The sequence below is a fragment of the Pogona vitticeps genome, chromosome 5, assembly GCF_051106095.1.
Source record: "Pogona vitticeps strain Pit_001003342236 chromosome 5, PviZW2.1, whole genome shotgun sequence".
NCBI lineage: Eukaryota > Metazoa > Chordata > Lepidosauria > Squamata > Agamidae > Pogona > Pogona vitticeps.
This window is the reverse complement of record NC_135787.1, coordinates 1,512,533-1,537,266: the sequence shown is the minus strand read 5'-3', so window position 1 is coordinate 1,537,266 and position 24,734 is coordinate 1,512,533.

Here is a 24,734-nt window from a genome sequence, read left to right as displayed (position 1 = left end):
TTGTGTGCCTGGTCATGGGTGTGTGTCTGTGTGCAGAGTTTAGCGCTATGGCAGTTCCCTACAGCAGAGGTCTCCAACCTCGGGCCTCCAGGTGTTCTTGAACTACAACTCCCAGAAGCCTTCACCATCACCTCTGCTGGCCAGGATTTCTGGGAGTTGAAGTCCAAGAACATCTGGAGGCCCAAGGTTGGGGACCACTGCCCTACAGGATGTGGACCTCCACAGCCAGAACTTCCCAGCCAGAGGACATCAATGGTTCCCCAAGTTCAGTACTCAGAAAAAAAGCTCCAGGACAGAAGCTCCAGCTGGGAAATACATTTCTTAGATATTCATTAAAGATGTGTTTTGAAATTTTCCTGTAGAGAAACCACTGACTTAGAAAAGTGGGCTTTTAAAAGGAAAGGATGTGAATTTTAAAAGATACATCTATTTGATGGTGACAAGGAATGTTTTTGCTCAGCTGGGAGCAGAGCCTCCTTTAAGTTTCTGTTGCTCTTTTATAGTTTTTATGTTTCGTGCACCACCCAGAGAACTTAGCATGTTTATTTATTTGAAATGTTTTTACCCCACCTTTCTCCTTGAAAAGGACCCAAGGCGACTCACACATTACTGAAAGACTAAAATGCAATACAGGAGCAGGAAAGAAAGAAATTACACTGCAACGTTTTAACATACAAATGAGGACCGATCTAGGATGGGGGTGATGGACCTGAGAGAAGATGGGGAGCGTTACCGAGAGGCACAGACCTTTTCAAAGAGAAGGCTTGCTTTTCGCTCTCAGGTGTGGCGCCCGGCACGAGTCCTCCGTCACCCAGATGTCTCTTTAAAAGTCATTAGGCTGGCACGTCAAATGTTTTGCCCTGGCCAGGAAGAGAAATGTAACCCTCGTTATTTCTTTGAAAAATTATGGACCCTGGCATTTTACACCTGTAATTATGATAAAAGCTCCCAGGCGGAAGCCTGCCAATGTTGTTGAGACATAAATCATTGCCATGAGCAGCAGACGAGGGCCATAAATTACTCGGGAAGGAGCTGGGAGGGCAGCTTGCTTGCACCACGAGTAAGTAGCCCAGCCCGGCCTGATCTGGGACAGCACGTCCCAACCAGGCTGCGGTCTTGTTTGCTGAAGGAGACCGAGGCACCCTGGGACGAGCAATCAGGACCCTCTTTGTAGGAGACCCAAAGGTGGACGTGCACACCTCACTAAATGAGAGAGAGGGAGGAAAACAAACGCCAGGGTGGAGCAGATGGAGTGACAGACTGGAGCTGCAACGATGCACCTGAAAAAAAAACACAGGTGGACTGTGAAGCCGCTGGTGCCACTTCACACGCAAGCTCTAGTAAAGGTAAAGGTTCCCCTTGACAATTTGTCCAGTCATGTTCGACTCTAGGGGACGGTGCTCATCCCCATTTCCAAGCCATAGAGCCAGCGTTTGTCCGAAGGCAGTTTCCATGGTCACATGGCCAGTGCGACTTAGACACGGAATGCTGTTACCTTCCCACCGAGATGGCACCCATTTATCTACTCACATTTTTGCATTTTGCATGCTTTCAAACAACTAGGTTGGCAAGAGCTGGGACAAGCGATGGGGGCTCACGCCGACACGTGGATTCAATCTTACGACTGCTTGGTCTTCTGACCTTGCACTACAGAGGCTTCTGTGGTTTAATCCGCAGTGCCACACTAACATGGTTTGAAATGGCACTCAAGGCACATCATTTTAGACCACAGTAGGGCTCCCTCTCTCTCTTTCTGCAGTCAGATGAGCTTGTTTGGTGGCTGGCTGGAGGGCACTAGCCAGCAGCCGCAGGGGAAATACTGAGAGTGGCAGTCGGGGTGCGTGTCTCTCCCTGGCCACACTCCTTAACTCTTGCTGTTGCCATCCAACTGCAGCACTGGAAGACACCACCCGCTCTTCGTGGCAAATAGCTGGTGCATCTGCCAGGCTTCCTTTGTCCTCTCAGCCTCTCTGGCAGGGCTGGCCTCTCCTTCATTCTTGAGCGGGGCCTTGCCAGCCAGGCCACAACACTCCCCTTCCAGCTTGGCCTTCTCTCGCTGAGACTGAGCATCTTCCAAAGTTCAACCAGGTAGGTAAAGCTTGCAAATGACGTTTTGTGCATTCTACCTGTTTCTGCATAAAAATAAAAGGTTTTGCTCAACACATCTCACTTTTGCAACATTTTTAGGTCCCAAAGTGCCAAGGAAGGAAGGAAGGAAGGAAGGAAGGAAGGAAGGAAGGAAGGAAGGAAGGAAGGAAGGAAGGAAGGAAGGAAGGAAGGAAGGAAGGAGCTGATGATGGAAGGAAGGAAGGAAGGAAGGAAGGAAGGAAGGAAGGAAGGAAGGAAGGAAGGGAGGGAGGGAGGGAGGGAGGGAGGGAGGGAAAAATCACACACCAAAGACTATTGTAATTTCCCTTAGGAGGAAAAAAACAATTCTCACTCTGATGATGAAATAAGCAAAGATTTACATTCTTAGTCACGAACATGCACTCTCCTGCACTACCGTAGCTCCACACATCTGGATTCTTGATACAACTGCCCTTAGTTGAAAACATTTGTTTTCCGTATGGCATTTGGGTGATCCACCCACCATTCCTTCTTGCGCAGTGATAGAATGGTACAGTCTGCTGCAATGCCATTTTTGCTTTGATGTCCGGGCACCTGTGTATACTAGTAAGACACAGAGGGAGAAACCTCTAGAAAGCTACAGGGCCAAGATCTGGTAAAAATCCAGGTGAATCAGAGTGTTTGGAATCACAGGATAAAGTTGCTTTAAGGGGCCAGCTAGCTTTCCTCAGAGTTGTGGGGAGTTTGAAATGCACCCGTTATACATGGAAAGATTTGCAACTTCCTTCTCACTGCTATCTTTCGGACAGCATGGAGCCAGGTGACGCTACCCCTGGGTTAGAGCACAGATTTTCTGCCATTCAAGACCTGAATTCCAACCAGCCTCGGAGTCAGAATATAGGTAATTGCAGGGAGCACATTGTGTGAAATGGGACTTTCTTGCAAGTCAAAAGGCGCCTGTCACAGCAGAAGGTTTGTTACTGGTAGGTGAGCACAGGGCTTGTCTGCAAGCAAGATCGCTCAGATGCAACGGTTTGCTGTGATTCTGTCTTCAGCTTCTAACAACAGACGATCTGTAACGTATGATTTGGATTTCAGACTCCTTAAGACTCCAGCATATGACATATAAATGATCGGAAAGTGCAATTTCTCCATGGAGGGGCTTTCTCCACTTTGAAGGACTTGTCATGAAAAATGTGGCTCCATGGGGGTAGGGGAGAGAGACCAATGAAGGGCAGCTTCCCTTGTCATTTCTAGAGGCTGCTTCCGGATGCCTTAACACCCCTTTTATAGCCAAATGTTCCTATTTTCCCATCATTATTTATCCCTCCATTTCAGAGACAGCTTCCGGATTCTTGATTACCTCGATGCAAACTAACTGGGCATCATTTAAAGCTTTTGCTTTTTTTCCCCCTGGCACATTTATTGCTCTGAAGCCACATGATGCTTTCCAGCCTCTCTCGAAGAGCTCCACTCCCCCCGTAAGTCAATTGAGAAGCAGACAGGAGGTTAAGTGGATAATTTAAGAGCCAGGAACTTCAATTCAGACTGGTGAGGAGCCTGGAATAACAGCAATAATTCACACTCGTCTCCCTCCTCGTGTGTCTCAGAGGGGAGTGGAAGGAAAAGAAAAGGAAGAATCGGAACCCAAAGAAACACGGAATGGAGAGCCAACAGCTGCAGGTGTACACTGGGAGTTTGAAAGAGTGGAGGAGCATGACCCTGAAAAGGGGAAGCCTCCCATTCCCTACCCAGTCAAAAGGACATTTTGCCTAAACATTAGGAAGAACCTTTTGCCAGCCGGAGCAGTTTGACAGAAGTGTGGACCTGTGTAAGCGATGGTGGGCTCTCCTTGAGAAGTTTTCATACAGAGAACAGGAAGGCCATCTCCCAGTGATGATTTAGCGGCCGACTAGACTCATTGACCCTTGAGGCCCCTTCCATCTCTAGGAGGCATCCTTCAGTCTCAAGAGACGATGGTAACATCCTCTGAATAGAGGTCTTGGAACAGTGTCTAGTGTGGCTGAGAAGGCCAATTCGAGAGTGACCATCCCTTACACACTGAGGACAAATACAGTTTGTCCCCTGTCCAGCTCCCTGATTTTGCTTGTTTCGGGACTCCCTCTTTGCCTCGGCCTGCTGGACAAGGATCTCTTCAAATTGGGAGAGGCCATGATGCACCGTCTGCCTCCAGGCTGAACGCTCAGAGGTCAGGGTTTCCCATCTGTTGAGGTCCATTCCTAAGACCTTCAGATCCCGCTTGCAGATCTCCTTGTATCGCAGCTGTGGTCTCCCTCTCGGGTGATTTCCCTGCACTAATTCTCCATCCAGGAGATCTTTTGGAATCCGACCATCAGCCATTCTCACGACATGCCCAAGCCAACGTAGACATCGCTGTTTCAGTAATGGATGCATGCTCGTTCCCTCGCTATGACTCTATGATCCTATCGTCTCAGTTATGTCTACTTACGGTTATGCTATAAAGTTGATTTTTTTTATTAAAAGAAAAAAAAAGATTAAACAAATTCCCTTTTTCTGAGGAAATGTATTGCCCCTTCTCAGAAATTAAAGCCGCACTTCTGCAGCAAGTAACAAGCGGCCAGCGGGGGTAGGTGGTGGGGGCAGAAAGGGCTGATGAACGGGCCAATGCACTAACAGGAAAAAGGTCTACAGAATAAATATCTATTACATATTTGGGTTTTGCCATGGTTCCATCCTAATAGAAACCTTTCCTCTTATTCTGCAGGTCTTGGGGACGGCTGTAGGAGCCATCCAGCAGATTGCCATCTGCAGGCAGGGATGTCAGTGTTTGCATCCTGACGAGCAAGGAGTTGGAGCCGCAGAAGGAATCCCCTTCCCCTGCTAAAGGAGGAGGCATTTTTCAGCCCTTCTGCCAAGAGGAAAGGAGAGAGAGACAATCCTGGTCAAAACAGCACACAACACAAGCCGTGCAGAATGACATCCGTTGCCTCGTAGTGTGGGCTTTGAAAAAACTGACCGCACGGGAGGCGGATCGTAAGCCTTTGCATCCAGATCCAGCCAACAGTTTTTATGCTTGCTCCATGGATGGGCGCTTTCCTTCTCCAAGACCAGAGAAACCAACTTTCCGCAAAGACAGGGAACTCCCTGTGAAAACCGAGCGCTCGTGGCCTCCCTCTTCCCAGAGGGCAAGGAATCTTGAGGAGACACAGATATTCCTCATGGAGGTGGAGTTGGTCCTGCTTGAATCCGTGAGAACAACAGCTCTCCTCTTAGGTCTGTGTCCTCCTTCCCTGTGGAAAACCAGCCCATCCTTGTTTCCCCTTGGCGAGGAAGAGCTGGTTAGCAAGGAGGCCATGCAGACGGAAACGAAACATTTCCGCATGGTTTCTCCCCACTAAGATAGCTCTGCATTTGTCACATTTTGGTACTCTTTTGCAAATAATTCGCAGAAGCACTTTTTGTTCAAGGAAGCTTGTGTTTTGCACAACATTTTTGCAATCCTGGAACGTTATCGTCACCACCAGATTCCCAAAAATCCATGTGTTCTGCAGGTGTCCACCCAAACCTGCTCCTACTACTTGGTTCCTTGCAAAGAGCAACATATTTATTTCCTGAGTCCATTGTTTTTTTTACAGCTGCTTGGATTGTGGTGATTTTAATGGTTCTTGTCGTTTACTGCGCTTTTTGCCTGTTTTTAATATGTTTGTACTTGATGTATGAGAGTCATGTAATGACGGTTGTTAGCTGCCTTGAGGACTTTTTTTTTTTTAGGAAAGGTGTGGTTTAAATGAACAAGAAAAGGTAAAAAAGGTAAAGGTTCCCCTTGACAATTTTTGTCCAGTCGTGTCGGACTCTATGAGGCGGCGCTCATCCCGCTCTTCAAACCATAGAGCCAGCGTTTGTCCGAAGACAATCTTTCCGTGGTCACATGGCCAGTGTGATTTAGACACGGAACGCTGTTACCTTCCCACCGAGATGGTACCTATTTATCTACTCGCATTTGCATGCTTTTGAACCGCTAGGTTGGCGGGAGCTGGGACAAGCAACAGGCGCTCACTCCGTCGCGTGGATTCGATCTTACGACTGCTTGACCCTGCAGCACAGGCTTCTGCGGTTTAGCCCACAGCGCCACCACGTCCCCCAAAAAATGAACGAACAAATAAGATATTATTTCTCTTACCTTGCATGATTGTGAACGATGTCTGACTGTTTCTAATTAAGCAGTTTGATCATTGGGAAGAAGCTGTGCTGGCTCCAGTAATTCTGCAGCTTTATTTAGCAGCTCTTGGGGCTTCGCCGGCTTTGCAAACACCCCTTCAAACATCCCTTTATCTCTATAACAAGAAATTATTTATTTAAAAAAAAGAACACAAAGAGAGCCAGTCATTGCCTCTTATACTGGGTGTTTGGGAACTGGTGGTGGCTAGCTGAGTGTGGAGGGGGAATCACTCTGTGCATGCTCAGAGACACTGTTACTTCCCCCGAAATAGAACTGGGAAGGGGGAAATGGCTGCAACTGGAAGCATGTTTTGCAACTGCTGCAGACAGGTAAGTTTTTGGTACAAGTTAAGTCTGGCTCCTATCCCAAACGGCTTCTTCTCTCACCTTCTTCGCATCGCCAGGCGGAGTATTTGGGAATGCATGGCCAGCCCTGGTGATAAATCACCTCATCCCACAAGCTTTACTGCAGGCCAGGCTGCTTAGAGATTCAGAATCAACAAATCATCCCAATAAATATGTTTTTTTCCGATGGCATTTCATCAAAATACTTTATGCCTCTGACAATTCTGGGCTAGATTTATGACAGCAGGTGCTTAGGAAAAGCTGTTGGCCATCCTATTGAAATTCAGCCATTCTTATTATTTTGCTTCACTTCCTACCTCCTCCCCCGTCCAATTTTATATTGCAAGAAAAGTAAACTTTTCAGCCTCCACCCACCGTCTGCAGGTGGAGAAATCTCTCTGCCTGGCTCAAGGTCACAGCCCTACGTAGAAGTAGGATCGCACGGGGTCAAGAGGTCCCCTTTGGACCACCAGGAGCCCCCCTTCTGAATGGGCGAGGCCTTCCTTGCAGACAAGAAATGTCCATTAGCTAAAAACAAAAAACAAAACACAAAACCCTCACATGCTTGAATCCCACAGGAAAACTATTTCTACCCTGTTTCCCTGAAAAATAAGACCGAACCTGAAAATAAGCCCTAGTATGATTTTTCAGGATGCTGGTAATATAAGCCCTACCCCAAAAATGAGCCCCAGTTAAGTGAAACCCCACCTTCTACTATTGTGCAACAGCCAGAAGAAGGTGACATGACTGTAAAATAAAACACCCCCTGAAAATAAGCCCTAGTGCATTTTTTTGGAGCAAAAATTAATATAAGACCCTGTCTTATTTTCGGGGAAACACAATTTTCGGTAGAATGGATGAAAGAAGAGTATGGGCAAGCTGGAGCATAGCCCGAGGAGGGCAATTGGCCTGGAAACCAAGCCCTGGGAGAGCAAGACAAGTTTAGCCCAGGGGAGGGAAGACTTGAGAGGGAAACTCATTGCCATCGTTCAGTAGCCGAAGAGCTCTCCAAGCGAACGGGGAGCAGGGTTATTATTATTTTTGCAGCCCCAGGAGGTAAGGGTTCCAACGACTGCCCTCAAGGGAGCCACAAGGAGACCGTGGGGCAGCAGTAGAAAGAACTCTCGGACCGTTCGGAGCTGCCGGGGTGGGGAGCGGACTCTGCTTTAGAGAGGCTGGAATGCTCACCCCTTCATCCAGGATGCGCGAGCAGAAAACGGAGAGGTGCTTTGCAGGCAAAGAAACCTGTCGCTCTTGTGGCTTTCTCCGGCACTTTCGGAGACTCGAGGGGAGAAGGTCTGGCCAGGTGAGAACGGCCCCTAGATGCTCGCTCCCCGTCTCGGCTCTGGGACCTTCCCAGAATCAAATTTGCAAAACATTGGGTTCGGTCCGAGTGGCAGTGGCTCTACAGGATCTCAAGAGGGAGGGGGCTATAGTGGGCTTCCCGGCCAACCTGGTGCTTCAAGTGGGAGGTGGTGGGACTGTTGGCAGGACAAGCATTTGCTCGACCTCTGCCCCCCCCCGGCATGGCTGACCCCCCACGATAAGCAATGCCTTTGTCTCTTACCCCAGAAGAGCCCTTTTCAGTTCTTGCTCTTCCTAAACATTTCAGCAGAGAGATGAGATGCAAACTTCTGCTTCTGCACAGATTAAAAAGAAAACAGTCGCGCCGCTACTAAATTATGGTCTTTCTTCTGAAGTAGCATTAAGGAAATGCAAATGCAGGATCCAATCCCGCCATCTTTCCCGTTGGCCTTTGCATCCATTGGAGGCAAGAGCTGTGGCCGTGATTTATGTGCCCGGATGGCTTTTCGCAGAGCACTAACTGTTTATGCGCCTCTCCCAAAGCAATCAGGGCAACGTGTTTCAAAAAAAAAAAAAAAAAAAAAAAAGGAGAGGCAAAGCAGTATTTCTGCCACCTGGAGAGTCAGTGAGTAATTGGAGGAGATGGGCGAGCAAAGTAGATATCGGAAAGGTGGGAGCTGGTCCCAGAGGAGGGGGAAACGTCCAAAAGTCAGAGGAAGCCGTGTGAAGTGGGCTTCGGGAGTAACAGTACACCTCTTGACTTCAGAAGGTGAGACACCCAGAGACCCATGGTGAAATAAGGAGATTATGTTACTGATGGCCACACTTGAATCTGCCTCTGTACTTGATGGCAACAGAAGGGTTTCTTTTTTCACAAGTGACAATATGAGCTACTGAGGAAATTGCTTGAGAGACCACCTGGGCAGAAATCTTCTTGAAAGAAGCTTGGAAATGATGCATTGCAAGGAAGCACCCTTACCTGCACAGAGTTCGTCGTCGTTTAGTCGTTGAGTCGTGTCCGACTCTTCGTGACCCCATGGACCAGAGCACACGCCAGGACCTCCTGTCTTCTACTGCCTCCCGGAGTTGTGTCAAATTCATCTTGGTTGCTTCGCAGACACTGTCCATCCATCTCATCCTCGGTCGTCCCCTTCTCCTCTTGCCTAAAAACATTTTCCCAACATCAGGGTTTTTTCCAGCGAGTCCTCTCTTCTCATGAGATGGCCAAAGTACTGGAGCCTCAGCTTCAAGATCTGTCCTTCCAGTGAGCACTCAGGGTTGATTTTCTTTAGAACTGGAATGCTTACTCCCACCAAGATCTACCCGTGTCACTCGTGCGAACCAGGAGGTGAGGCTGAGGAGCCTAACGCCGAGGGAGGCCCGGAAGGAAAAGACAAGAAATCGGGCCTTCTCGGCGGTGGCTCCTCGCCTCTGGGACAACCTACCTCCTGAGATTCGCGTGGCTCCCTCATTGGGTATCTTTAAAAATCAATTAAAAACATGGATGTTTCAGCAGACCTTCCCTCCAGACAATTCCTGATGCCCTCTTCTCTCCCTCTCCTCTTGTTTCCTCCCATCTTGTCTAATGTTTCTTCTATGTAAAAATTGTTTTTATATTTACTTTTTGTGCTATTTTATGCTGTTAGCCGCCTAGAGTGGTCCTAACCGACCAGATAGGTGGGATATAAATAAAATAAAATAAATAAATAAATGATAGGTTTGTTCTCCTTGCAGTCCAGGGGACCCTCAAAAGCCTCCTCCAGCACCACAATTCAAAGGCACCAATTCCTTGGCAGTCTGCTTTCTTTTATGGTTCAGCACAGAGTTACAGCTGAGCTAATGAAGGTCTTACAAATTTCCCCTTCTCAATCACTGTAACAGGTCGGAACAAAGTAACTTCATCAGTGTAGTGAAGAGAGAGAGAAAAAATATGGGTTAAATTCTTTCTTTTGGTTGACTTTGATTTTGATTTTCGTTGAGTTGCTTGAAGTGCCCAAATCCCAGGTTTGGTCACTTCATGCCACTCAACGGTTGGGTCTGTTGCACAAATTCTGCGCTATCACCAGTGGAAGAAATCTGCTGAGCATTCAAATTGATTCCTTGCGGTCCTTGTCAAGGTGGAGGAGAATGTTGTGATTTCTCAGCCTCCAATGTGAGGAGGAAGCACAGAAAGATTTCCATCGATTGTAATTATTAATTTGTTACGTTTTCTATTTGCCTTTTAAGACAACTGTCAAAGACCACTACTTGACAGTTACTTTTTAAACCTCATAATTAATCAGAATAGTGATGAATTACTTTTCAAACAGTATGAAAAAAGCAACAGGAATCCATTCCTTTTTAAAGATGTGTGGTTGTTCCTAGAGCTTTGGAAATGATCTTTTCGACCAGACATCCTCAAAGAAGGAAGTTCTTCAGACGGTCCTGCAAGAGATCCTGGAAAGCTGTGGGTACTCAGAGCTCCTGGCCGTGCTGGCTGGGGAATTCTGGGAGTTGTAGTCCAAGAAATAGCTTTCTAAATTCCTTGTTTTCCTCAGAAAGTTGCATCCAGTTGGTGGGGGCAGGAAAGAGATTTCAGAACTCTCCTCTCTCACAATATCTCCTTCCCAGTGAACAGTTCTTATTGGAGGGTATGAGCTGAATATGTGCAGAAAAATGCATCCTTTCCCCCAGTGGGTCGCTCCTCCGTTGCTCATTCTACTCATGAGTTGCCATGTTACCTACCCCTCCTGAGGGAGGGGGATAGGGAGAGTAATAGGCGTGCAAAAAGCACAGTATGCAATTCCATGCAGTTGTGTCTTTAACCCCAGACTACTCTGACTTAAAAAACACACACACACAAAAACCACTGGAATGTCTTTCTTTCCTTGAAAATGATTCCAGAGGTTTGAAAAGTGGCAACTCTTTGTCTATTCAGAAAACCCCACCCAGTTCATTGTTGCCTTTAATCCCAAATAAATGCTCGGAAATATCAGCAGACTTAATTGGAGAAACCCATTGGAGAGGCAGCCTGTTTCTGAACACAGTTTCTCCTTGTCTTAGAGGATGAATTTCATAAATTGTTGGCCGAATTGCCATTTGGCCCCAGCCGTGTCGGGCTGCTTTTCCTCCTGCCTCAGATTTCTTCTGCTGCTACTATAAACCTTGGGCTTCCTTGTTTTCAGCGGCCTTGGGCAGCCGAGCATCCCCAGCTGACGGCGCTCTCGATCTGGACCACTCTCCGAAAAGAGCTCCTTCATTCAAAGGTGTCCTGATTTGGGTGACAGAAAGAGCCACACGGACGGGGAATTGGTGTCCTCCATGTTGCCCATCATCCCCAGTTATTTTTTAAAATATTTATTTATTAGATTTATATACCGCCCATCTAGAACGTGTCTACTCTGGGTGGTTTACATATTTTATTTTGTTTGTTTGTTTGTTTATTAGATTTCTATCCCACCCTTTTAGACAAAGTCTACTCCAGGTGGGTTCCATCAAACATTATAAACTAAAACAGTTAAAACATTTCTTATAACATTAAAAAAAAAAACCTAAGATAAAATCCAAGTTAATCACAGAGTCCAAGATGGGGAAAGGAAGAGAAGAAGAAAAGAAAGAAAGAAAGAAAGAAAGAAAGAGAGAGAGAGAGAAAGGAAAGGGGGAGACAGGCAGTGACTGGTGGGCAGGCACCCCTCTCAGCAATAACAGGCACATGGGCTTCCCCGTGATGAGGACCATCTCCTTATTTGCTGGGCATGGATTTGAACATGGGTAGCTGTGACCTCTTCCTAAAGGAGAGCAGAGGCTTGGATGACATGGGTATGAGCTTACCCGTAGACATGGGTGCAGATTCAGACCTAATTGGTGTCATTCAAAGGTTTCTACAGGGTTAGCTAGGAAAAAGTCCTCTGGGTGGGTAGAGGGTCTGGAACTTGGATTACAGAGACTGATCCATAATATTCATTCATTCATTCGCATCTGTATATCCCCAACCTGGTGATGAAAAGCACTTGGGGTGGGTAACAACCGACATAAACCTAAACGAGATATCAACACACAAAGTCGAATTCCCAACCGTACATTTAATTAAGAAATAAAAAACATTCAGGCAATTTCAAATTGTAAAACCAAAAGGCACCAATAAAGCAACTAGGGGTGGCGGTAGGACAGGGTGGAGCCCACTCCCCCTGACACCTCAGGGAAGAATATCATTGAATGTTTCCCTACAGAACCCCATCTTGAGCAACGTCTTCACCATGTGCCATGAGGGTCCTTGACACTCCTCCTGGGGAATCGTGTTCTGTAAGGAAGGGGCCACAGCGGAGAAGGCTCTGTTCCTGTTGGAAGTCTGTTGAGCCTCTCCAGGAGCGGCTGGCCACCTACCAGAGTAAGGCTTGGGAAGATCAGGTCGGGGGGGAGAGCAAACATTCTTAAATAGAGGCTCGTATGGAGTTAGTACAGTATGCCTTCTCACCCTCCAATGGGTTGGGTGCCTCCTTTTGCCAGCAATGCCTTGTGAGCCGATGGCAGATCTGTTGTTGTTCTTTAGTCGTTTCCGACTCTTCGTGACCCCTTTATGGACCAGAGCACGCCAGGCTCCCCTGTCTTCCACTGCCTGCCAGAGTTGGGTCAAATTTATGTTGGTAGCTTCTATGACACTGTCCATCCATCTCATCCTCTCCTTCATGGATTGCTGCCTTGTCGTAGCAAAGGGGCTTGAGTCATTCAGAGAAGCGATGGGCTAGGCCTTGCAGGGACACCCAAGACAGACATGCCATAGTGGAGAGTTCCGACTAAATGCAATCCACCTGGAGTAGAAAATATCAATGCCACTCCAGTATCTTTGCCGAGAATTCTCCATGAACAGAAACAAAAGGATGGCAGATCTACACAGCCCCTATTCTGGGCCCTTCCTCTTGGCACCTGAGCCTGTGACGAGGCATGGTCAAAATACTCTTAGAATACAGGTACAAACTCCTCCATGTTCTGAACTGACCTGGCCTGCATTGGGGGTCTTTGGCCCTTGGCCGAAGTGTGCCTTAGGCAGATTGGACCCACTCACCCACATCTAGACAGTGTGGTCAGCTTGGGGATGTGACTTGGGGAGGAGGCCTGCCATCTGAAACTTGCCCAGCCCATCACCCTGTCTTCTGTATGTTCTCAGAGACAAACGAGTACTAACACAAGAGCTAAACCAAGGGTGGTTTTCCCCAGCAGTTTCCCATTGCAAGGGGAGAAGGTGGGCCTGAAAGAAGGTCCTTTCTCTCTCTCTCTCTCTCTCTCTCTGTGTGTGTGTGGCTGTGTGTGTGTGTTTTTATTCCTTTGCCTATTTACATCTTTACCTTCAGGTGCAATAATTCACAAGGTGGCTTTGCATATCAACAGGGTCGTAACAGCAACCATGAAACCATCATTTCGACATTACAAAAAGGAAACAACGGGTCTTTAAAAGCAAGCAGAACAGCAGCATCAGCAGCAATAAACCCCACTCTTATGGATTCACTAACAGTCCCTGGCAAAGAGAGCAGCTTTCTTTTGGGCTATGGGATTTTATATGTATTTTTCGATATTTAATAAACAGTTCCATTCATTAGCTCTTTCTTCCAAATCCCTTCATGCAAGGCATTCGTTTCATGCTTCTCGGATGCTTTTCAGATTGGGGAGGGGGAGGAATCCCTTTTAGTGTCACATTTATGTTCCCCCCGCCCCGCAACACCTAATGGCCAGCGGCCACGCTGACTAGTGGGTACCGAGAGCTGTAGTCCAATAAAGTAACTTTTCCAGCCACTGCACCGTCCTCAGCCCTGTCGCCAAGAGACAGCCTTTTTCTCAACGGGGGGGGGGGTGCGTTTGAGGCTGTTGAGTCAAGGCACAAGGGCGTACGAAGGTCACACGGTGGAAGGTCCTGTGCCACCAGGACTGGGAGCCTTCTCCTTGGCATGATCTGAACCTCTGGCAACAGCCACCCACTGCTTCCTTCTCTAGAGTTTGCTTGGCAGCCTTGGCAAGGTTGGGGGGGGCATGGGGCCCCGGTGGCATGCTCTGCCCATGCCTGCCCCTGCAACGGCAGTGCTCCCTGGCCCCAACAGAGCCCACAGCCCCATTTCACCCCCAACACCAGGTAGCACCTCCGGGGTCTGTCCCTCCTCTGCCTGGCACCAGGAACCGAATTCCCAGTGCCATTGGCTTGGGCAAATCTCAACTCCCCGGAGCTGTGTTAGCCAGGAATGTTGTTTTCCTCCAGCATGGGGGCCGAGCGACTTGGATGAAGCTTGTGGCCCACCTCATTAGCGCCCCCCCCCGTTGCAATGGATCCGGTCCAGCCTAGGGGGGCAGTTCCTCCCCTAACCCTGCCCTTTCTAAACGGCTTCTTTATCTGGGAGAAGTCCATTAGCTCCCTTTTCAGGTCCTAATTTATGCTGAGAGTCGGCTCAGGACCTGCTCGAGACCGATCGGGTTTCTGGTGAAGACCTTCTCTTTCTTAGCCTTTTGTCTCGCTTCAGAAAGGCATCTTTATCCTCCCTGGCCTGTACTTTTAGCTTCTTTGGGTCCTTATTCAGGGACAATAAAGCTTCCCTGAGAACAGATCCGATAATGTCACTTCTCAGCCCCAGAGTTTTAGGTCTCACCTCGGCTGGAACCCGAGGACACACTGGCTGCCCAACGCGAAACCACTTAGTGGCAACCCAGCCCTTCCAGCGGGTGTGTGTGTGCCCGCTTTGGAAGAGAGATACTTTGAGGCAGAACAATGTGGAAACTGTTCGGACAGAACACACGGGGTCTATTACAACTCTAAGAGGGCTGCCTTCTCCTTTTTTTCAGCCTCGTAAAATAGCCTCGCTGAACAAAGACTTAAGGACCCGGGCTATTTGCACAGTAAATCTATGTTTGTAGAAACAGATCTCCAACTGGCTGCTGACGCTGTCGGTGAAGTGTGTTTCTGTCTGTGTGCCTCTTTCTTTCTTTCTTTTTTTTTAAAAAAAATCCTTTTCAACCCACCAGGGCTCCCCAAATGATGCGCCATAAAATGGCACATGACATTGGAACATCGGAAATAGAAGGTATGGAAAACAATGTGTTCCTCAAAGGCATTTTTGTTGAATTGGCTCATTTGAAAAGTGGCGCTGCTGGAGGAGAGTTGCATGAAGGCCGTGGATGTCCAGAAAGATAAATGAATGGGTTGTAGATCTGGTTGAGTCCAAACTCTCCCTATGTTGAAACTCTTGTGCTTTGGGAGTATCCTGAGAAAACAAGAGTCTATGGAAAAGATAATAATATTAGGAAAAGGGGAAAGCAACAGGGAAAGAGGAAAAGGAAGCGTGGGATGGGCTCCGTAATAAAGGAAGCCATGGCCTTTAGTTTGCAAGACCTGGGCGAGGCTGTTAATGGCACAGCTTCGCTGTTCAGCACAACGCAAGGTGCTTCTTTTTAGGCCTGTAGACCTGTAAATGACACCCAGGGCTCAGTTGCCGGGAGAAGTCAAAAGGCGAAGCCTCACGACTGGTGCTCTGGAGCCCATTCCCTTTGCAATGACTGCCCATCCGCATGGAGGCTTTCCAGGCGTTCTTCGCAGTGGGAAAAGGGTGTCATCCTGCCTAGCCTTTCTCCATTCCCTGGCCACTCAGTCTGGGCGTTCGTCAGGCATCGCCAGCGTTTGGCCTTGGGCTTTCCTACAGGACGGTGGTGGCACTGTAGGCTAAACCGCAGAAGCCTCTGTGCTGCAGGGTCAGAAGACCAAGCAGTCGTAAGATCGAATCCACGTGACGGATTGAGCTCCCGTCGCTTGTCCCAGCTCCCGCCAACCTAGCGGTTCGAAAGCATGCAAATGCAAGTAGATAAATAGGGACCACCTCGGTGGGAAGGTCACGGCGTTCCGTGTTTAAGTCGCACTGGCCATGTGACCACGGAAGATCATCTTCGGACAAACGCTGGCTCTATGGCTTGGAAACGGGGATGAGCACCGCCTCCTAGAGTCGGACACGACTGGACAAAAATTGTCAAGGGGAACCTTTACCTTTACCTTTCCTACAGGATTCGTTTCCCCGGTATGTTTCAAAGCACGAAGTTGGGGGAAACATGCCATTGGAGAAACAGAGAAATATATTAAACAGGTTATGTGTATCTGTTTATTAAGAACTTAAATGGAAGACAGTGTCATGCCCCACAATTCATACAGGGTTAGGAAGTTTTTGGTTTTCGTAATTAAATCAAACCACCCAAACTGTATTAAAAACCACTTCAGAAAGTCTGAAGGTCCTTTTGACTGGGGTTTAACAGCTGCTAAACCAACCTCTCGTCTTGAAGATGTGGTTTTGGCTTTTTTGAGGGGTGGGGGTGGAATCTGATGGGACCTCTTGTGCCATCAGAAAACCTGCCCTTTCCATTTTGGCCCAGGGATCTTAACAGAAGTTAAAAGAGGTTTTTAAGCCTTTTCAACAAAAAATAATTCATGTTGCCACCTTTCTATGCCATCAATTTGCTTCGTCCTTGTGGTGACCATATGAAAAAAAATCTGCAAATTGTACTTAATCAAGTCTAGCAACCTGGCGGGGGGTGGGGGGTGGCGACACAGCCACCCACCCCACAGATAGACCTGATGGAAGGGGGAGTTGTGGTCCCAGAGATGATCCTCTGTGGTGGTTTGGCAGGCAACACTGACTCCAGCATTGGCCAGTCCCTTGACCTTCTGAGGTTGCCAGCACAGCCAGCCTATGAGAACATGGGCAATCTTGCACCACGTCAACTGTTCTGTACCAAACCATCCTCAGATGTCTCACCGAGTCCCATGACATAAGGTGCCACCCAACGTAAAATGTGCATAAGCAGGAATGGCATGGTCTCCATGTCTCCAAGCTCTAAATTCCAGAAGCCGGTGTGTGTGGATGAATGAATGGAGCATGCAGCATTAAGACTTTGGATGCTACAGTAAATTGAGCCCATGATGTGGAAATCATGAATGAAAGCATCTCACTTTTACTCTCCCCTTAAATGAAGGGGGGCTGTTGACTAACTTGGAGAAAAGGGAGTGTGAGCAGGATTGGGACACAAGTCAGCTGGATGGTCAAATAGTCACGACCCTTTGTCCAAAAGATTTTGGGAAGGAATTCAAGGAATTGATGGGATATAACCACTTGTATAAGTCAAATAAGGAATGAACAACAGCACTGCGTCTCTGGGTGAGAATTGTTCTGATTATACCATGTTCTGTCCATGATCTTTCCAAGCATCATGTGTTCCATCCAGCAAAGCATTGTGGTCATGAAAACATTTTTCTTTTAAAGAACCAGAACTGGAAGCAGAATTCCACCCTGTCACTGAAACACCTCACAATCTCTCTGTATGCCTCGCCCTGTGTGGATGTTCAGGAGAGGGTTAACCTGAACCCAGAGTCTCTCTCTCTCTCTCTCTCTCTCTCTCTCTCTCTCTCTCTTCACATGGAGAGCAATAATTGGAAAAGACGAACCTTCGCAAGCATTTGACCCAGAACCCTGGAAAAACAAGGTTTCCGACTGCAGAGACAGAGCGAGCACTCCGAGTATGCTTTCTTCCTGGAAATACGGAAGCAGAGTTGGAATGGGTTTGGAAGGCCATCCAGTCCAACCCCCTGCTTAAGACAGGAGTCCAGATCAAGGCAGGTCTGCCAGACACCTCTCCAACTTTCTCTTGAAGGCCTCCAGTGCTGGAGGGCTCATCACCACCTCCTCTTGGGGGGTGTGGGTGTCATTGGTTCTCTCCTTGTGCTCTCCCTGCGGAGGCAGCAATGATGGAGGGGAGCAGAGGTCTCCTTCTTGAGTGCAGGAAGAAGGCTGCTATCTGCTGTCTCTCTGCCTGTCTGCCCGTCTACCTATCTTTCTTTCTATCTAGAGTGCCCTCCTCCCAAGGGTTGCTTTTGTGGGAACAAAAGAGACCAGATGGAGGGATGCTGGATTTCTCCAGCGAAGAAGCCTCGATGACTTGGAGCAGATAAAGACGTCTCTTCTCTCCAACGGAAAGGCAGGGCAGAGATTTGCAACGGTGACAAGCCTTCCTCAGGTTTCCCCTTTTCATCCCCATCCAACGCCACTCTCGGGGCCCCTCCGGCGCATTAACAAGAGTTCAGTGTTGCCCGTTTATCCGGAGGACGCAAACGGACAACGAAGCTTGTTCTCCTGGGCCTTGGGAACAGAATCTTCCCAGGCTGGGGCCAGTAGGCCAGCTGTTTCCAACCCCCTTTTCACGGGAGAGTCATTAGTGGGAGATAATGGTCTGAGCGGCTTAGGGTTTCTCTGGTCCCCTTGGCACCGTCTTCCCACTGCCCTGGGACAAGGGCCGGGGCCATTTTTAATGGCCACTCTAATTGTATATTTCCTCTTATTGCTGCCGCTCAGAAAAAGAGGTTAGAGAAAAGAGCCCCATTTGGACTGCTTTTTATCTGATGAAACTGCCAAAGATGGCTTTCTTTCCCCTTCTCGGTCCTTTTTCTCTCCAGTGACTAATCACCCTTCCGAGAGAGCAGCTCCTTTTCTTGGCCAACCCAGAAGGGAGGCTCAAATGGAATGGGTGGAGGCGTGGTGAAAGGGAGAACAAAGGGCACCTGGCCATGGTGACAAGGGAAATCACCCTTCCGGCACTCGCTCGCTGGCTCGCTCGCTGGCTCGCTCTAATTTACAGCCCTTGTCCAGGATATGCTGAAGGCAGAGGGCGGAGGAAACCAGCCCTGTGTTTTCGGCAGCTCGGTTTTGAAATAAGAGTTTTCAGATTTTTCAGCTTGACCTCCAAGCATCCCACAAAGGGAGTATCAAAGCACTTTGGTTAGGATGATATCACCAAACCCTGACTAGGTCAAGAGACAAAAAGGTGCTGTCCTGGGCATCCAACCTCGAGGGCGAGACTTGGGGCATTCCTGCGACTTTCTCATCGGAGGCTTCTGCTACTGGAGTTGGCCACTTATGTTTCTTTTTTCCTTCAGATTTTCTGCTCCTCTGGAGGGAACCAAATACCCCAGAGTGGGGTTCATTCCAGAGTTTGATGGAAGGCAGATTCCCTTGCAATGTGATGGGTTGCATATAGCGGGAGGGAGCGTCTAACGTTGGCCATGGATTGGCCCATCACCGTACAGAGGGGACAACAAAGATGTATTGCAATGTAGCAAGCAGAAGTTAAGTTACTTTGTTTGCTTGCTTGTTTCTGGCGTTTGTATCCTACCCTAATTAGAGGCCGCTAATCTGGGCAGTCCTTACAATATCATGTAAACCCTCATCTAACGAGCAATGTTTTCTGCTAAAGTTGTTTAACGACCTTTTTAGACCAACTTTAGCACAATTTTTTCATTTTTTAAAAAAAAATCTGTTCTGGGATTCTCCCACTTAAAAAGGGAAGAGAAGGTTCAAAGAATAGAAAAAGGATTTGGCAGCTCTTTGGCAAGTAGACTATTAATTTTTGGAAGACACGGTTCACCTCGGATTTCTGGAGGCTCTCTGGTTCGTCCCCCACTCCAAGAGGAGGGCTTTAAAATCCTAATTGACCTCCTGATCCAAGTTAATGAGTCTGAAGTCTCTCCCACTGATAATCCAATGAGGTAGACATAAAGGTCTTGAACCCTGTGGCAGGAAGTGGGGGGGGGAGTGCCCGGCAGCCCCGCTCCCTTTAAAAAGTGGCCTCGGCCTCCGATAATCCCCTTGGAGAAAGCAGCAGCATGCAGGAGGTTTTGGAAGAGGGGGAGGCTGCCGGAGGCATGGCTTAGGCCGAAAGCTGTCACTTGCTAGCTGACCTACAGGATGATGGAAATAGCTGGAGGTCTAGAAAGGGATCCCATCCCTAGAGGAGGAAGCTTGGGGGGTGGGAAGCCTCCCAAGGGTTAAAAGAGGAAAAAGGTGTTCAGATTCCGGGTGCCTATAACAACCACTGCAACACTTTCATGCTCCAGGAAAGAAGCTTCTCGGAGCTTGGAGAAGTTACTTTTTCCTGGCTCTGAGTAACCATCCTAGCTGGGAGATTCTGGGAAATGGAGTCACCCTCAAAGGGACACTTCCAAGTTATGATGGGATTTGCGTTGGTGCCTTTGCTGGGAAGCCTCGCCATCGCTGTTTATACAGCTTAGAGTAAAATGCCACCCTGTCTTTTTCCAAACTCATCTGGAACATTTCTAAAGGAAATAATTTTGGGTCTCCAGACAGGGGTGGCACCCTCGCTGGGCATTTTCAAAAGCCAGCTGAAAACTTGGCTATTCAAGCAGGCCTTCCCTTCAGTCAATTAAGTCATTCTTATCTCTTACTTCTCTTCTTTTATTCTTGCCATCTTGGGACTGTTTGCTTTAAATTAATTGTTAAAATTGTAAATTTATGATATTATATTTTATATCGTTTTGTTTTTTAATGTAAAACTGTGTATATTTTAAATTGTTTTTATCTTCTATGTTGTGAGCCGCCCAGAGTATACTATGTCAAGATGGGCGGCATATAAATGCAATAAAATAAATAAATAAATAAATAAATAAATAAATAAATAAATAAATAAATAAATAAATAAATAAATAAATAAATAAATAAATAAATAAATAAATAAATATTGTCAGCCAACTAGAGAGTGCTTTAAGTGCAATGGGGCAGTAGATGAGTAGCAGATGCAGATGGCTTTTTGGATTCTCCACTCCATTTGTGGGAAGGCGAAGTGGGGAGAAATCCCCCAAGAGGCTTACATTTGCAGTTTTGTGAAAGTTAAGGAAGTTACAGGAGGCATACGTACCGTTCATGGGGATGAGGATGGGGATGATGGTGGTGGTAACAATTTGTTTGTGATGCATGGCATTGTCTAGTGAGTCTAGTGATCTTCTAGATAAAGGTAAAGGTTCCCCTTGAGATTTAGTCCAGTCATGTCCGACCCTAGGGCACGGTGCTCATCCCTGTTTCCAAGCCATAGAGCCAGTGTTTGTCCGAAGAGAGTTTCCATAGTCTCGTGGCCAGCACGACTAGACACGGAATGCCATTACCTTCCCACTGTGGTGGTACCTATTTATCTGCTTGCATTTTAGATTTTGCATGTTTTGGAACCGCTAGGTTGGCGGGAGCTGGAACAAGCGATGGGGACTCACTCTGTCGTGTGGATTCGATCTTACGACTGTAGGTCTTCTGGCCTTGCAGCACAGAGGCTTCTGCGGTTTAACCTGCAGCCCCACCATGTCCCTTAGTGATCATCTATGGGGCTATAATACCATCAAGAGAGAGGGGAGGGGAAATCTAAGGGGCTTGTGATGTGGGCAGGAAGGCACTCCATCATGCAGTCCAGGACCCGGGCACCAGAGGGCAGTAGTGAGGAGACAGAAGGAGGGCAGGGGAGGGTAGCCAGAAAGAAACACCAGCAAAATAAGGGCAGAAACTGACATTACAAATAACCTTATCGATAGAGGAGGAAAATCCTTAAGGTCTGGGTTGTGTGTGAGTGACAGAGAAAGGGTTTTTCTTATCTTCCAGCTTTTGCAAATTGGCTAGGTATGCTCTGTGGCTGGTCTTCAGAGTGTAGCCACGTGTTAGGGTTAGTCTGATTGCTTGACTGTGTGCCTGAATCACGTCTCTCCAACACCTACGTGCTCACAGCTCTCATGATGGGTGAGCTGCAGGGCCCGTTTCTGCCGGAGTTGGATGTTGTGCCTTTGAATGTACCTCCAGAAAAAGTATATTGCATGTTCCAAACTGAGGCCACACGGCTTTCACTGACGCACAGGAAAGGCGAGGGGATGGAAGTGCTTTCTCGACTCCGGCGGTTCCCTCCACAGCCTGTCGCTCACTCCTTGTACTCCCGGGTTGCCCACCTCCGTCCGTGTGAGAATTTCTGCCCCACAAGTTCAGAGGTGTAAAGTGCAAGTCAGAGGCAGGGTCGGTTTTGATCTCCTGGGTCTGTCTGTGCCTGGAGGGTTATCTGACCGGACAGGTAACCCCATAATGACCTCTTTCCCTGCAGTTACCCTAAAAAATATACGTTTGACTGAAACTCCTTCTGGGCCACTGCTCAATTAACATATATAACCTCCCCAGCTGGATCCCAGGCCTAGAAATTGAGTTAAATTGGGACTCATGCTGGGGAAGTGCTTAATCAGATCCCTAATAGGGGAGACCTAGCCTTGAACCCTGCGCCTGCTGGGCTGGCACTCCCGAGATGGGTGGGGAGCTGGAACGCACCTTCTCGCCCTCTTCGCCAGGAAAACTGGGTTGGGGGGGTCCTGCAAAGAGGGGAGCTAAGCGCCTAGCAGAGAGCAAGAGCTTGCAAATGGGCTTCATTGGACTACATGTCCCAGTATCCCCAGCTAGTATGCTGGCTGGAGGGATTCTAAGATTTTAAGAGGATCTGGCCAAAAAAAAAAAAAAAGGGGGGGGGGGGAGACTTTTTCATGGTCCATGAAGGCAGCAGTCACTGGTGCACATTGCCGCGTAACCATGCTTGACGAAAATGGTGCAGATCCCCTGCAGAGGCATGTTCCTCCTTGGCGGTCTTTTTGCCCTTCTAGAGACCAAAGCAAGTTGCAGGATGAAAACCGTCAGAGGTGAGAGGCTGTCAGAAGGCCAGATCAGGTGAGGCCCCTCATGGCCTGGGCAGACCCAGAGTGTAAATCCTTCTGGTGGGATCCTTCAAATCATGGACCATCGTACCTCTTCTGTCTCTCTTTTTTTTTTAAAGCTTTATCTCCGGTCTGCCCTCACTTTTGAGAGACTTGCTAGGGTACATTGACCCCTTTGATTTGTGCCCTACCTCATTGTTTGGTCCAGGGGGGTGTCTTCGAAAAGCCACATTAGAAACAATACATAGAAGCCTGATTTAGGTTGAATACGAGGGGGGAAAAAACTTCCTAACTGTTAGAGCAGTACAGCAATGGAACCCATTACCTTGAGAGGTGGTGAGCACTCCCACACTGGAGGCATTCCAGAGAAATTTAGACAACCACCTGGCAGAGATGGATAAATTAGTTCAAACGCAGAACACGCACAGGTCGGAAGGGGGAACAAAGTCCCACAACCCAAAGGGAAACCGGAAGAGGAGGGAAATGGCAGGGGACATTCATAAATAGAGAATGCAGTACAAACAGCGAGACCTCGAGAGCCACTGGCCAGTCAATGCAGCCCAGAGCTTGCCAAAATTGCCTTTTTGATTAATAATGGCAACAACGATTCTGCATTGTCAATAAATTCCAACCTACGGCGACCCTTTCCAGTGCTTTCCAAGTAGAGAAAACTCAGAAGTGGCTTCCCGTTCCCTTCTTCTGGGGGGCAATTCTGGGATTGTGCAGCTGGCCCCCAAGGCCACCCAGGCTGGCTCTTGTCTTGGGATGCACAGTGAGGAATCAAACTCCTAGTGTATCTCGCTCTGCAAACAGATACTGAACTGAACTCGCTCAGCTACCCAACCCGCTCCACGTGTTTCATTACAGCTCTCAGAATCGCTCTCAGAATCGCTTAGATCTACGTTTTAGGCCCAAAAGTAAGTTTTCCAGGACTGAGTACGTACGGCACAGATTGATGAGTAATTTCTTGTGATATCCCACTGTGGAGAGGCTGAGAGCCCAGCTGAGATTACTCAGGTGTGCCTTTTCTAGGTTGGGGTAAGGGGGGCTCCTCCTGAAAGCTGATCACATTTCTTTTGGAAGTTGCAGGTCTCCTTCAGCAATGAAATCATGGGACACGCAGTCATCACTGCATAGCCCACTTCAGGAATCCTGCTTAGCTGTGTCAACCCATGTTCATGAGATCCATCAGCGTCGCATGTCTTCGATGGAAGAGCAGAGCACAGCCGCACAAAAGGCCTCTGGTTTCTGGGCATGGGACAGCTGTTGTGCATTTGTTTCTTTGAAGATAATTTTACTCTAATCTTCTGAGGTCACACATTTCAGGAAAGGCACCTTGCATGAGTTGAAATTACAATCTCGCTATAAAACCAAATTCATGTTTATGTGTATGAGAGGTCTTTGGTATGCACACCTTTGCAAAATAACGTCTTGGTCGCAAGTACGTCCTCTGGAAAGGCGACAAGGCACAAACACGGTAGACGAGGGATGTGAGGAAGACGTGCCACTCTGAAGGTTCTCCGCTCTCTGGCTCCAGACAGTACTCTGCAGACTCATAGGGCAGTATAGCTGGAAGGGACCAAAGAGGTCATCCAGTCCAACCCTCTGCCTGTGCAGGAAACCCACAACTAAAATACTCAGTCCGTCCTCTGCTTAAGAATTTCCAGGGAAGCAGGAGCACCACACCTTCCGAAGTGGTCAATTGCATGGAAGCAATCTCAGCTCCTTTGGGAAGCCAAGTCTGCCAGTGGAATCCATGGGTTTCCCGCGGCTTCTAAAAGCATGCTTTGCCTACAGCTCCTGTCTCTTGTCTTTTCCCTTTGTGAAAGTAAGCAAAGATGTATGCGCATGCACTCACATCCAGGACCACAACAGGAGAGGCTGATTGACCCAAAAGACACAAGCAACCTATCCAAGGCCACTTGGTTACATGAAGCGACAAGCCAATGTTACAATCTTTTTTCCGATACTGTGCATTTTATAGAAACACACAAACAAAAACTTGTGACAATGTGAAAAATGAGAGGAACCAAAGGTGCACTTGGAAAATCTGAACCCTCTGTTTTCCTTTCCTTTCCTGAAACAGATGATCACAAAATGTAACCCAGCAGTTGGTGAGATGCTGGCACCAACTCTCCTTTCCCCATGCAATGGCTTCTCCATCTTTGTTCCTAGACAGCCTTTCGAAAGCAAAAGGGCTTCTTTTCTCCGACAAAAGCATCTGCTCCTTTCTTCCAGCTGTCCCAGTGACAGAGGAAACCGGCAGCACAAGCAGCCGGGGCTGGGACGTGAGCCGCCTTATGGCGCA